This window comes from Xiphophorus couchianus, chromosome 5, assembly GCF_001444195.1.
Source record: "Xiphophorus couchianus chromosome 5, X_couchianus-1.0, whole genome shotgun sequence".
NCBI classification, from domain to species: domain Eukaryota; kingdom Metazoa; phylum Chordata; class Actinopteri; order Cyprinodontiformes; family Poeciliidae; genus Xiphophorus; species Xiphophorus couchianus.
Genome location: NC_040232.1, coordinates 1,821,755 through 1,833,836, shown reverse-complemented (window position 1 = coordinate 1,833,836; position 12,082 = coordinate 1,821,755). Strand labels below are relative to the sequence as shown.

Genomic DNA, 12,082 nt, shown 5'->3' with positions numbered 1-12,082 from the left:
TAATAACAGCAGTTTTTCCCTTGCTTTCTTCTGCCACTGCCATCTGCCAATATCCAGATTTCAAATCCAGGGTGCTGAAAATGTTTGCTCCAGTCATTGACTCCAACAGCTCATGGATGATGGGCATGGGATAAGCATCCTGAAGCGTTTTGGTGTTCAAAGCTCGGTAGTCCACACAAAAACGAAAAGATTTGTCTGGCTTAGGAACAAGGACAACGGGGGATCCCCATGAAGACTGTGATGGCTCTATAATGTCATCCTTTAGCATAGCATCAATCTGTTCTTTTATTACTTGCCGCTTGAAAGGAGACACCCGGTAAGCTCTGTAGCGGATGGGTATTTCATCTGTGGTCATTATTCTGTGTTCTTCCACAGATGTTCTGCCCAATGTATCCGAGCATACAGATGGCCAGGCCTCCAAAACCTTCTGGACTTCTGGAGGATGTTTTATCTTCACGGGATATGACTCTGTGTTTGGTACTTTGTCCTTTTCCAATGGCAGAGCCAAGATCAGATTTAGGGGAGAATGACTATCATGCACAGGTGTTCTGGCAGCAGCTGAAAATGAAAAAGGATAAAAGGTATAACCTTTTGGCCCTTTTACCCCATAGGTGTGGTCACCCAGGTTGATAATGGCAGAGGTTTTGGACAAGAAGTCGAGACCTAGGATAATGGGAAAGGTGAGGTTATTATCCTCCACCACAAAAGTCTCCAACGACCACATCATCCCATGCCAACCATAAATGATTGTGGCTTTCCCTAAAGCGCTGTAGGTTTTGCCATTGGCAAGTGCAAACTTCTGGTTGTCAGCTGGCTTCAAAACCTCCCCTTCTCTAGCAATTATTTTCCACTGACTATTTCTCATCAGGGAATAGGTGCATGCTGTATCCAGCACAGCATTGTACATCCTGTCGTGCACCTCTATGGGAACATGAAGGAGGGAGGAACCCGGGCCTCGCTGAACAACAGATACAGAGTCGGCTGGCTTTCTGGGATTTCCCTTAGATCTTGCTGGGTATTTTCCTTTGGCTTTGTGCTGATCCACTTTCCCCCAGTAAATTTTAACACCAGCACAGTCTTTTTCAACCTGAGATCCCACCTTTATTAATTGATCCATAGAGGTGACTGTGCCACGAAGACAGCCTGCTAGCTTGGGATTGCAGTTGTTTAAAATCCTCCTCACCAGCTCGGTCTCACTGATGTCTGACTTCCATCTTAGACATAGTGCTTGATACTCAAAGGCAAAATCTCTTAAACATTGCTCTGGCAACTGGACCATATCTCTTAACTTCTCTTCTACTTCTGAAAGATAGTCTGGTGGTAGAAAGGCAGCACAAAAAGCATTTTTAAATTCAAGCCAGTTGTGTATCTTATTTTTAGCCACACTCCACCAACACCGAGCAGAGCCTTTTAAGACAGCTGTTAAAGCTCCCAATAATTCAGGATCAGCCAGTAACAGGCCTTACTGTTAGAAATGTCTCACACTGATCAATAAAATTTAAGACATCAGAAACTTCTCCTGCACCCTCAAATGTCGGGAACTCCAAGTGCACAGGGGGCTTGGAGTAAACCACAGATGTTCTGCTTGATGAAGGAACTGCCAGGTGAGAGATTGATGCCGGGAGGTCTACTATCCCACTGTCTGTTGATGGCCTGACTGGAACCGTTCCTGGAGGGATGTAGGCAGTAGTTTGGTCCGATCTTTGGGGGTGTGAAAGTCCAAGACTTCCTTGTGGTACTCCTTGTACAGGTAGGGCTAAAGGTGGAGATGATGTTTCAGGGAAAACATGCCTCATGGTAGAAGAGAGATGACCAGAAGGCACGGGGAGACTTGGTCTGACACTATCAAGGGAATGAATTTCTGTAGAGAGTCTAGCGCGCTTCAGCCTCTCTATTTCAGCCTTCCACTTCCCATCCCGTCGCAGCAAACAATCTACAACCTTAGCTTCAAAGTCTTTAAAGGCAGTGTCCATGCATTGCTGCAGGGCCTCAATATTTCTATCTATGTATGTCCTGATGTTTTGCTCCCTATTCAAAGCACTGTCTACAGATGCCCGAAAATCTTCTTCCAATGAGGTAATCCTAACCCCCATGTTGGTTAAATCATTCCTAATACCATTAATGTCTGACATAGTGAGAAAGTTTTCCTCGTCATCCTCTCTTTCTTCAACTTCATTATCTGATACATAAAGGGAGCTAATCAGAGAAGTTAATTCACCTACAGGATTCCTCCTTGTAACCCAGGCGTCTCCCTCTGTTGCTAAATGTCTCTTCCTGATCTACAAGACCTGCTCCACTTTCTTCCTCATTCTCATCAGCATCTCTTTCCTCAGTATGTTGTGATTGAGAAGTTATGTCATCCATCTTGCAAAGAAAAAACACTCAAAACAAATACATTCCAATCTATTATAGGATTCTCTTTAACTGTGTTATCTAATGTAGCACAAAACCTGAAATTATATTATCCTGGTCCCCATACAGGCCACCATTTTGTTACATTCGGCTTAAAGCAGAACTTACAAATACACACAAGGGGGATCTGTCCCAGGAAATCAGGTAAGGTATGCTACACTATTAATTTGGAAAAATAAATAAATAAATACCCAATCACTCAATAAGAAATAAGTTGATCCTTAGCAACATTTATTCAAAAAAAGAATTACAATACCACAAAATAATAATAGCTTATCTTAATAGATCGATAACTCCATTCCCTCAAAAAAATAAATAATTATGGTTACTCGGTTTCAATCAGCAAAAGACCTAATTAAGTAAATGTCCACAATTTTCCCATCCTTATTTCAAAGAGATTATTGTCCACAAAGCAGTTCCATATCCTCGAAAAATAAACAAAGTCCTGGAAGTATTTCCCCAAGTCCCGATCCAAAACGAAAAATCCTAACGTCCAACCCCCTCCCCAAAAAGATACGGAAAAAGAGTGGTACCACCAAAAATCCCTAAAAAGAAAAGTACCGTCCAGATCTCACCGGGAGCGTTTCTCTTTCCCCTCGGTGGCGTCCTCTCGCACTGGCGGCGTCCACTTGCACCGGGCGCCGTTTCCTGGGTGCAAACTCCGATCCAGTTCCTAAAATACCATTTGTGGCACGGGGCGATCTTTGATAGCTGTTTTTGATGTCTTTCCTTTGATTTTTACTAGTTTTAAACGTTCAGACAAGTCAAAACTCCCGCTGCACAGATCCCACGGTCAGCGTCTTCCTCCCCGCTTGCGCCTCTTGCGCCGACGCACACGCCCCTTTTTTAATTACTAATTTGTTTCACACACACCTGAACATATCAGGATTTACCCGAAATCAGTTATAACCAGTGGAAAATTGAATACTTTTAACAATGAAATCACAGCAACTGTTCTACACGACAGGTTGATACATTTACTTTTTAATGTATTTATTTAGGAAAAAACAAACATAGTGGTTATGTTACAAGTCCATTATGGTGGATCTGAACTTTGACCTAAATATGAGAAGCTACAGACTGATAGGAGGAACCAATAAGCTCTGTAAAGGTAAAGGCAAATCTTCTGAAGTTGGGATATAATTAATTTAATTTCACATAATTACCGCGGTAGAAGCCATTTGTTTGTTAAAATTTTATGAAATATATTTGTTCTATTTGATGTTTGTTGTGAATGACGTAAACTCACAAACTAACGAGGTAATTAGTCCAACGGTTAGAAACTACAGCGGCTGTAATGAGCCACAGCAAAGGGAAACAAAGGTAAAATAACCTGAACAGGTGATCAACTCAAAACCACTCCTACCTTTTTACTCTCTCTCTGTAGTTTAAGCACACCTGTTACCGTGGCAACCGCCTGCGCCCCGCAAGACGAGCAAAGATTACGTTAAAAACATAACATTCAGTTCGTTACGATATCAAGTTTCCAGGCTTGATATTTATTTATCGATTATTAATCAGCGCTTCCCTGAACACAGCGATGGTTGACTGACTAGCTGTACTTGGTGCTAACGTGGCTAACAGGAGTAACAGTTTAGTCCAAAGCCTTTTCTGCTAAAATAAAATCTTTAGTGTATATCAGATACAGACACATTGCGTATTGATCTGTTTAGCTAACGTAAGACTGTGTAGCAGACAGGCTACAAGGTGTACAAGTTGTATCAGTTCTGCCATCATGCTGTACTTAGCTAACGGGAAGCTAAGTGTGTTTGTGAGACGGCCACGTAGAATGGGCATCAGCCAATGAAAAGCGGCCCTGTAGTAAGGTCCATTAAGACTCCATAAGAGATCAGCGCTGAACAGCAGAACCAGAAAGACAAACAGCAAACTGGAGACTCTTGTTTGGAGTCATGATGAAGTCAAACTTCTTCTCCGTATCGGATCGGATTATAAAACTACATGACAAGTAATTCGCCACCGTTCCTGTTGGGTGTGACGCGCTTGGTTATAGGTTAGAGGCTGAGATAAAAACTTCAGTGTTTTCACAAAAAGGTATTTTCACTGTCCACATGAAAAAAGCAACAGTAAAGTTTTTATCCTGTTTTGTTTCCCTAAAACGCTGTTTCCATGTGGAGGTAACACACAAACGGTTAAAACCTTTCCACTAGGATAAAAACAGTCACAACATTAGAGACCAACAACAACATGTTAATCTGCATCAAGTCCTTCATCAAGCTGCTACTCTGCATTCAGGTTTAGTGAAAGACTCGGTTTGGTTGCTCCCAGAGGAAGGAACAACAATCATTCAACGTGTTTATGAAAACACACCAACTTGTTGAAAGAGGAGACAGGAGGAATCAGGTTTTCATTAAACCTCCATCCCCAACAATGTGCTGTCCTCGCCCTGAGGTTTCCAGTTTTCAGCAGCTAGACAGCCAGACAACGACGCTCCAATAACCAAACTTCTTTCTTTTTTACTTGTTTATTGAAGAGTGGCCTCTGACCGCTGCCTTCACTTTGGCCATCTAAACTGAAACATACAAAACTGAGTATTAGCAAACGAACATAGCAACTTAGCTATTCTAGCTGCTAGCTAAAAATAAAACCTTTTCCTAACTGACTCCAGCGTACAATTATTTACACCAGTTACATAAAACAAAGAGACAATTATTGTTTTTACAATTAACCAACACTTACGAACAAATCTTGTCTGAAACACAACATATAAGATAATAATCAGCTTAATCCATGAACTGTTCGGTGTTGCGTTCCACCATCTTGGATCTATATTTTTTTTTAGCGTCACCAAAACATAACAAAATATCCACCAGGGGGCGTTCTAGTGCGGTTTCAACCTTGCTGGTCCCGCTTAACTTACAAAAGGCAGCACCAACATGTCTCTGCTTTGTTTGACCTTAGCGTGTTGCTGATGGATCACCAGATGGTTCTCTGCATCATGTGTTGACTTAACGACCGGGTCATTCAGTCACAACGTTCTGTGTTTGGTTGTCATAGAAGAAGAAGAATTACTTTATTCATCCCAGCAGGGAAATTATTTCGCAGTTACAGCAAGAATTTTTTATACACAGATTAACACACACACACGACAGGAGCTGCATCTCCAGCAGGCAGCCAGCTGAGCCGGCGCCATTTTTGAAGGAGGACATGCAGCAAAGGTCGTCAGGACCAGGAGTCGAACCCGCGACCTCCGCGGGTCTAAGGCCTCCAAATGTGGGGCGTGCTAAACCCCTGCGCCACCACAGCACGCCCCATCCATAGCAACACCATCCATAAAAATACAAGCAGCATTTATGGATCCAGATTAAAGTGACCTGATGATGATCTGACGGGTTTTATGATGATCATAGATATTCAGTCTCCTGATGTGTGACTTCTGCAGCAGCTGTTCAAGATGAGTTTATTCTGGTGGTACCGCTCAGCCCAGCTGATCTGACCCCAGAGCAACACAGAACCGGAGCCTCGGCCCAGTAGCAACAGCTACCTGGTACCAGCCCATCTTTCAGTGCCTCCTGGGCTCAGGTACCAAGCATGCTGGGCTGAAATGTGACATCAGGGCTCCGCTGGTTCCTGATTGGCCAGAAGATGCCGCCACTGGTTTTGATTCATTTGTAAAATCAGTGACCGGCTGCATTTGGAGCTTTAAGCAAAGCATCCAGCTTGTGTTACTTGTTGGACAGACCCACATGGATCTGGGGCTCCACTCTGATGGAAGACAAACATTATGGAGGCTATAGGAGTCCAGTCAGGCTGAGTTTAAAGGGCCTTTAGCTCCGACAGCGATCCAGGAGGGATGTTCACCAAAACGCTTCTTGGCTGCCTGTCAGTCTGTTCTCTGTTCTGAGTCATCAGTGATGTCGTCTCGTCTACATATCCAGCCTTAACTTGATTTATTAATACCTTTCAAAGCCTCTAGATGCTGAACTCATGAGTCTGTCCTTCCAGGTTGGAGACATGGCCTCAAATCACAGGCAAGTGGCCGCACTGGGTCGGCCGTTCGCTCTGGGAATGCTGTACGATGCTCGACAGGATGAGCTCATCACAGGTGAGATGAGAAGACTCTGCTCAGATATTCATGAACAAAACCCTGAATGTGAGGAGGAACATTAAAAACATCTGGAGTTCTATGTAAAGTCTTCTGGAATAAACTTGTCTGTCTGGTTTAATCTACGTTAAAGTAGAACATTGTAACGGATATTTTCTATGCATGTCCATCCTATTCCTACGTCCCATGATGCTTTGCATGGATGAGAATGATTCCCTGTGCACTGTAAAAATAATTAGGGTGGTTAAACTTAAAAACTTGAGTTCAACAGCTGCCCTAAAAGCACAAGTTAACACAACTTGAAATGTTTTTTTCCAACTTAAGATGGCAAGCTAGAAAACTAGACAAATTGCTGATAATTCATTGATTAAATATGATACCATAAGTTGAAATGACTAACTATAGAACATTATTCATTCTCAAAAAATTGAGTACTCTTGTCAAGTAAATTTACAATCATATTCTATTTGAACTCAAATAATTAAGTTATACCATTTGTCTAACTAATGACTACTAGTTGTATGAACTTCATACTCCGAGTTTAAATAACTTGCAAAGTTACATTAACCTTTCAAAAAAACTTGTTTTATTTTGTTAAAGTAGCAAGCAATTATATATACTTTCAACTCTCATTTTAAAGTTAAACTGACTAACTGTATTCATACCAATTCCCTTTTTGAGTTAATTTAACTCAAGAGTTTAAGGCAGCTACTGAACTTCAAATTGCAATTTAAGTAAACTAACATTTCCAAATATTGCTCACCTTCTCCACTAATAATGCCAAGTTCACCAGTTTCCTAAAAATAATTACACAAAATGCGGTTCCATTTCAAATATTATACATTTATTTTTATCTTTCTCTATCAAAAAGAGACGAGCCTTAAATCAAGCGTAAAAGAAAACATTTGTTCAAGACAATCAGAAGTGTTGACATTTATTGAAGGACCAAAACTGACAAAAACAGAAATTAATTTTTTGACAAACAGAAATATTTTTTTTTTATATAAATCTCAAATAAATGCATTTAAAAGGCACCAATTAAGAACTTTACCTAATGTTTTATTGTAAAAATTTTGGTTTTACCCTTTGTAGATTCATTTATGATTCTTAAATGTTTATTTTTATCCTTTTCCCCCCCAAAACTTTTTTTTCCATAAGCTGCTTTTACATGTCTCATGTATTTCCTTTACCTTATGCATTTCTGCTTTATTATGCAAATATGGTGGGCAGTGACATTTTTCTAAAGTCAGCTGGCTGTGGGGACCATCTTAAGGGGGGCTGTCCTTCTTGGGTAAGTTCAACTATTGGTCAACAGATCTGCACATGGATTCTGCTCCTTCTTGTCTGTTGACCAATAGTGAAGGAGCTGACCCAAGAAAGACAGCACAACTTATTTGCAAAATGAGGCCTAATACAAGACAGAGATATGTAAAAATAACAATTAAAAAGACTTGAGGGAAGGGGACACACACACAGACTTAAGACATGAATGCATCTACAAGTAAAGGGCAAACACACATATATATTAAATTATGTGCTACAAAAATATTGTTTGTAGGAACTAAGCTGGAAAAATATCAAGGTAAATTATAAGATATGAGGTGAAGTTTTCTTATTTATTTAATTGGTGCATTTTAAGTGTATTTTATTGGGGAGTTTCAGTCCTCCATTTAAATCAGACCATTATTTTAAAAAACATTCTAACCACGTTGAACAGTGGCAGTGCAAAGTCAATACAACTAGCTAGCTCTCTCAAAAACAGTCCAAAAATGCAAAACGATCAGTGTTTTAACAAACTCACAAAAACCCTGAGAGGTTTTTCCACAAATTCAGCACAATGCTAAATGTTTTAGTGCATAACCATTAGTATTAACATTTAGTGCATAGAACAAACTGAACAAATTCTTACAGGAACTCTTATTTAAGAAAACAAAACTGTAATCATACCAGATGTTACAGTTTGTACCTCAAGATTTTGTTTCTCAAACCATGTACTCGAGCTGAGGTCTGGTCTGATCTTCATCACCACTCTCTGAAGAAACTCAAACGAATACTTCATGTCATTTGGATACTTGAGATTGATACAGTAGATGACACCCATAAGCATAGCAAAGCCAAGTGTCACATCTTTAATGTTGTGAAGCACAATGGTCTCCTCCACCACAACTGCCACGTCGAAGACCTCGTGTGGGATGGCCCCCAGTTCACTACCTTCACAGGCAATCAGGAGACCAACCTGCATCCCCTTCATGGCATCATCCAGAATATCAGCACGAGCCTTAAAAATAGAAAAGAAATAATGACATTTGTGTGCAAGTAAAGAATGCAAATACTCAGTTATTTTTAAACTGCAAGTTTTTATGCTATTGTGAAGTTTAACAATCCGCATGTTTTGACACTTGTGGGGTTGTATGATGCACTTCTGTTTAGTCAGAGAATAACCTGACACACACTCCCAGTTTGACAAAGCATAGAGCATAATGGCAATGAAACAGGCCACTGTTGTGGATGAGGCCAACATCAAGAAGCATTAGACATTGAAAATAAGTCCCACCTGAAAAAAAGCCAGTTTATGTGTGCATATTCAACATATTTTCAGCACTTTACTTTGTCATCAGGTAGTCCTCCTTTTTGACAAACTTTTTTCATCCACAGAACTTGTATTTTCATGCACATGAGCACAGTGTATGGCAGATTAAAAACCACCATTGTGAAGCGCTGAAATTATTCTAAAAATGTAGGACACTAGAAATGTTTCCATTTTAATGTATTTTTAAATCATCAAATTCTTCAAATGTCAAAAGAAATGAAAGAAAATGCAAATCAGGCATGTTTCCATCAACTGGCTTTGAGCAAAATCAATCAGGATAGACGAAGTAATTACATCAGAATTTGATGTTATGCATGACTGTAGTAAACAGGAAGTAATGTCTCTTAAGGACTAAAAATAAGTTTTTGCAAACACAAATACTACAAAAAGATTTTTAAGAAATTATAGCAAGAAAGAGAAATAGGTAAATATGTAAATAGTCTTTGTAATAACATGTCTTAGTCTTACATCACACATCCTGATGACAGTTGATGGATCTTCCCCAGATATGTAGCGTGGAAAACCAAGCAGAGCAGCAACCCTTCTCCTTTCATTCGTGTCCTGCAAGAGATGAGACATGCAGTAAGACGAATATATTTTAACAAAACTAACAAATTATGCCTAGTTTTCTAGCCATCTTCAGTTCTGCTCACATCTTTTGCAAGGCAGTCCAAAATGTCTTTGAGTGGCTGCTTCTTTCCAGATTTGGTTGCTGCTTTGTAGACCTCCAGCAGTCTCAGATCCAGGCCACTGACAGCTCCACTTCATCCACAGTTTTTGCCAAACTTTAAATAATGGACCACCTGCAAAAAAAAACATACATTTCAGATTATGGTATTTAAAAAAAAAAGTATTAATACATACGAATGCCAGTTTTGCCACTTAGTTAAAATAACTTGTCTAAATTGTTATCTTCACCAGCTTCATTGTCCAAACTAGAGGTTCCAAAGTTTTCAGAATTTGACCCGCACAATAACAGTAACATAGACTGTCCCCAATTTATTTTAAATGATATACCTCGATATTGGGTCAAATGAACAAGAACAGAATTCATCATGCTAGTTTAATTCATTTTAAGGTGACCTAAGCACACTCTTTAGTAACAACTAAAGTAAATTAGTAGTCATCTTTAAAATGTAATTAAATTTAAAAAGGTTTTTCAGGACCTACAGTGGGGTCCTGACTATCTGGAAGCCACCGCAGCTCCCTGATATGCTATACTCTTAAACGCTTGATAAATAATTACTGTAAAATTCAGAATACAGTTTAATGTGCAATTGCCGCTGGAGGTAGTTTCCTCTCTTTAACAGTGAAATTGCATTTGTCACCGGCAACCAGAAACGGGACACAGTGCGCACCAACACATGAAACAAAGGACACGGCTAATTACTGACAAGAAACACGACTAATTACTGACGCACAGCCTTTCCCGAAGCCGCTAACTCACCTGCAGTCAGCACGTCAATGCAAAACTTTGACCAAGCGCCACATATGCGTTTCTGAGGGCGTGTACAATACAGAAATCGTGGTAGCTGCTTGTATTTTCTCTTAAGAAAAGTTCTATAAGCCAACCGAGTAGCATACTGCGTTTAGCTAGGCTTGTCTGCATTAACTAACTCCTGCCCTCGACAATTAGCAAGCTGTTGTTTTATGTCCTGTGTTTAAACATGTAACAGAGACACGAACTTTTAGCTCTTAACATATTTTAAAAATGGGTGGCATTATCAAAAAAAAGACAAATGAAGCTTACCTTGTTACTATGACTCCAGCTCGCTTCGCATTTCAAAAAAATGTCCCGCCGAATTTGAACGCCTTTGGGACAGAGGTCTTGGAAAAATTGGTATTCATCCGCGACTTTGCTTTCGACGTCCTTAATCTGGTCAGGTGATGTTCCTCTTCTTCATTTAATATGCAATTCTAACTTGGATGGATAACTTTATAAAGTCTGACTAAATCTTACATCATATTTAGTCCCTTATCAGATAAAGAGCGAATTTCCGGCACTATTTGTATCTCGCATTAATATTGCCAGTGGTGATCAGTTTTTATAAGATCCGGTTACCATTTTAAAACTCAGATTGTCAAGTTATGGTCACACATTTAAAATTTATGTTTCACTGAACTGACTCACATCCTCGAGTTGAAATGCCAATAACTCAGGAAATTAAGTTGAAATTACATAACTCATTATGTTAATTGGAAGTAACTTATAGAAAAACGTTATGCTAACTAATTGAGAGTATGACTTTTAACAGTGTGGTTAATCAGTGACGTGCGGTGAGGTTCATAGCTGGTGAGGCACTGACGTCATCAGAATCAGATTTGCAAATAGATGCATAGATTGACAGCAGTTTACAGGTTATGTTTCACTTCTGCATCCTTACACATACAAACCTTTCAGCTCCGGCGTTGGTCTTCCTTTGGTTATTATCTCCTGCTTCGATTGAAAGTCCACTTGAGAAAACTTTTTTAGTGCTGTAATGTAGTCATCCATGTCGAAAGTCGGGATAAGCGAGAGGAAAAAAATCACTATCTCTATTATAATCTATCGCTGCACTTGACTTGCTTCCCGAATCGTTTAGCCTAGCTCGCTGTCACTTACTCGGCAGTTGAGGAGTGAACAAGACGAACGTCTGGGATCTTGAGCGCCCCCTGCCATGAGGCAAGAGAACTGCCTGCCTCACCTCGAACCTGTTCTCTGCCGTTTATAATCGCTCATTACACGAAACACGTTACACAAACACAGTTGGTGACAAAAAGCACTGTACATTATATACATAAGCTAAATTATTGGAAATAAGTTCACATATTAAATTTGTTTAAACCATTTTATTGACGCCGTACAGCAACATGCTCTCTCCGCTTAGCAGCCAGCGCAGAGCCAGGGGTTGCGCAATCCAAGGTGAGGCAGAGCTCGCTGCTGCCTCACCGGCATCGCTTCCAAGCATTTCAATGGGAAAATAAGAAAATTCAGCGATTTTGAACAAATAAAAATCGAAATTGGTGAAGCTACATGA

At 40.0% G+C, this 12,082-nt stretch overlaps 1 long non-coding RNA gene across 1 annotated transcript; it reads right to left on the bottom strand.

The window, feature by feature from the left end:
• Nucleotides 1–9,532: 9,532 nt before the first annotated feature.
• LOC114144059 (uncharacterized) lies at nucleotides 9,533–11,145 on the bottom strand. Its single transcript, XR_003595391.1, has 3 exons — nucleotides 10,816–11,145; nucleotides 9,719–9,868; nucleotides 9,533–9,626 (listed from the first exon to the last, which is right to left on the bottom strand). It is a non-coding gene; the product is annotated as an uncharacterized LOC114144059 (long non-coding RNA).
• Nucleotides 11,146–12,082: the final 937 nt, after the last annotated feature.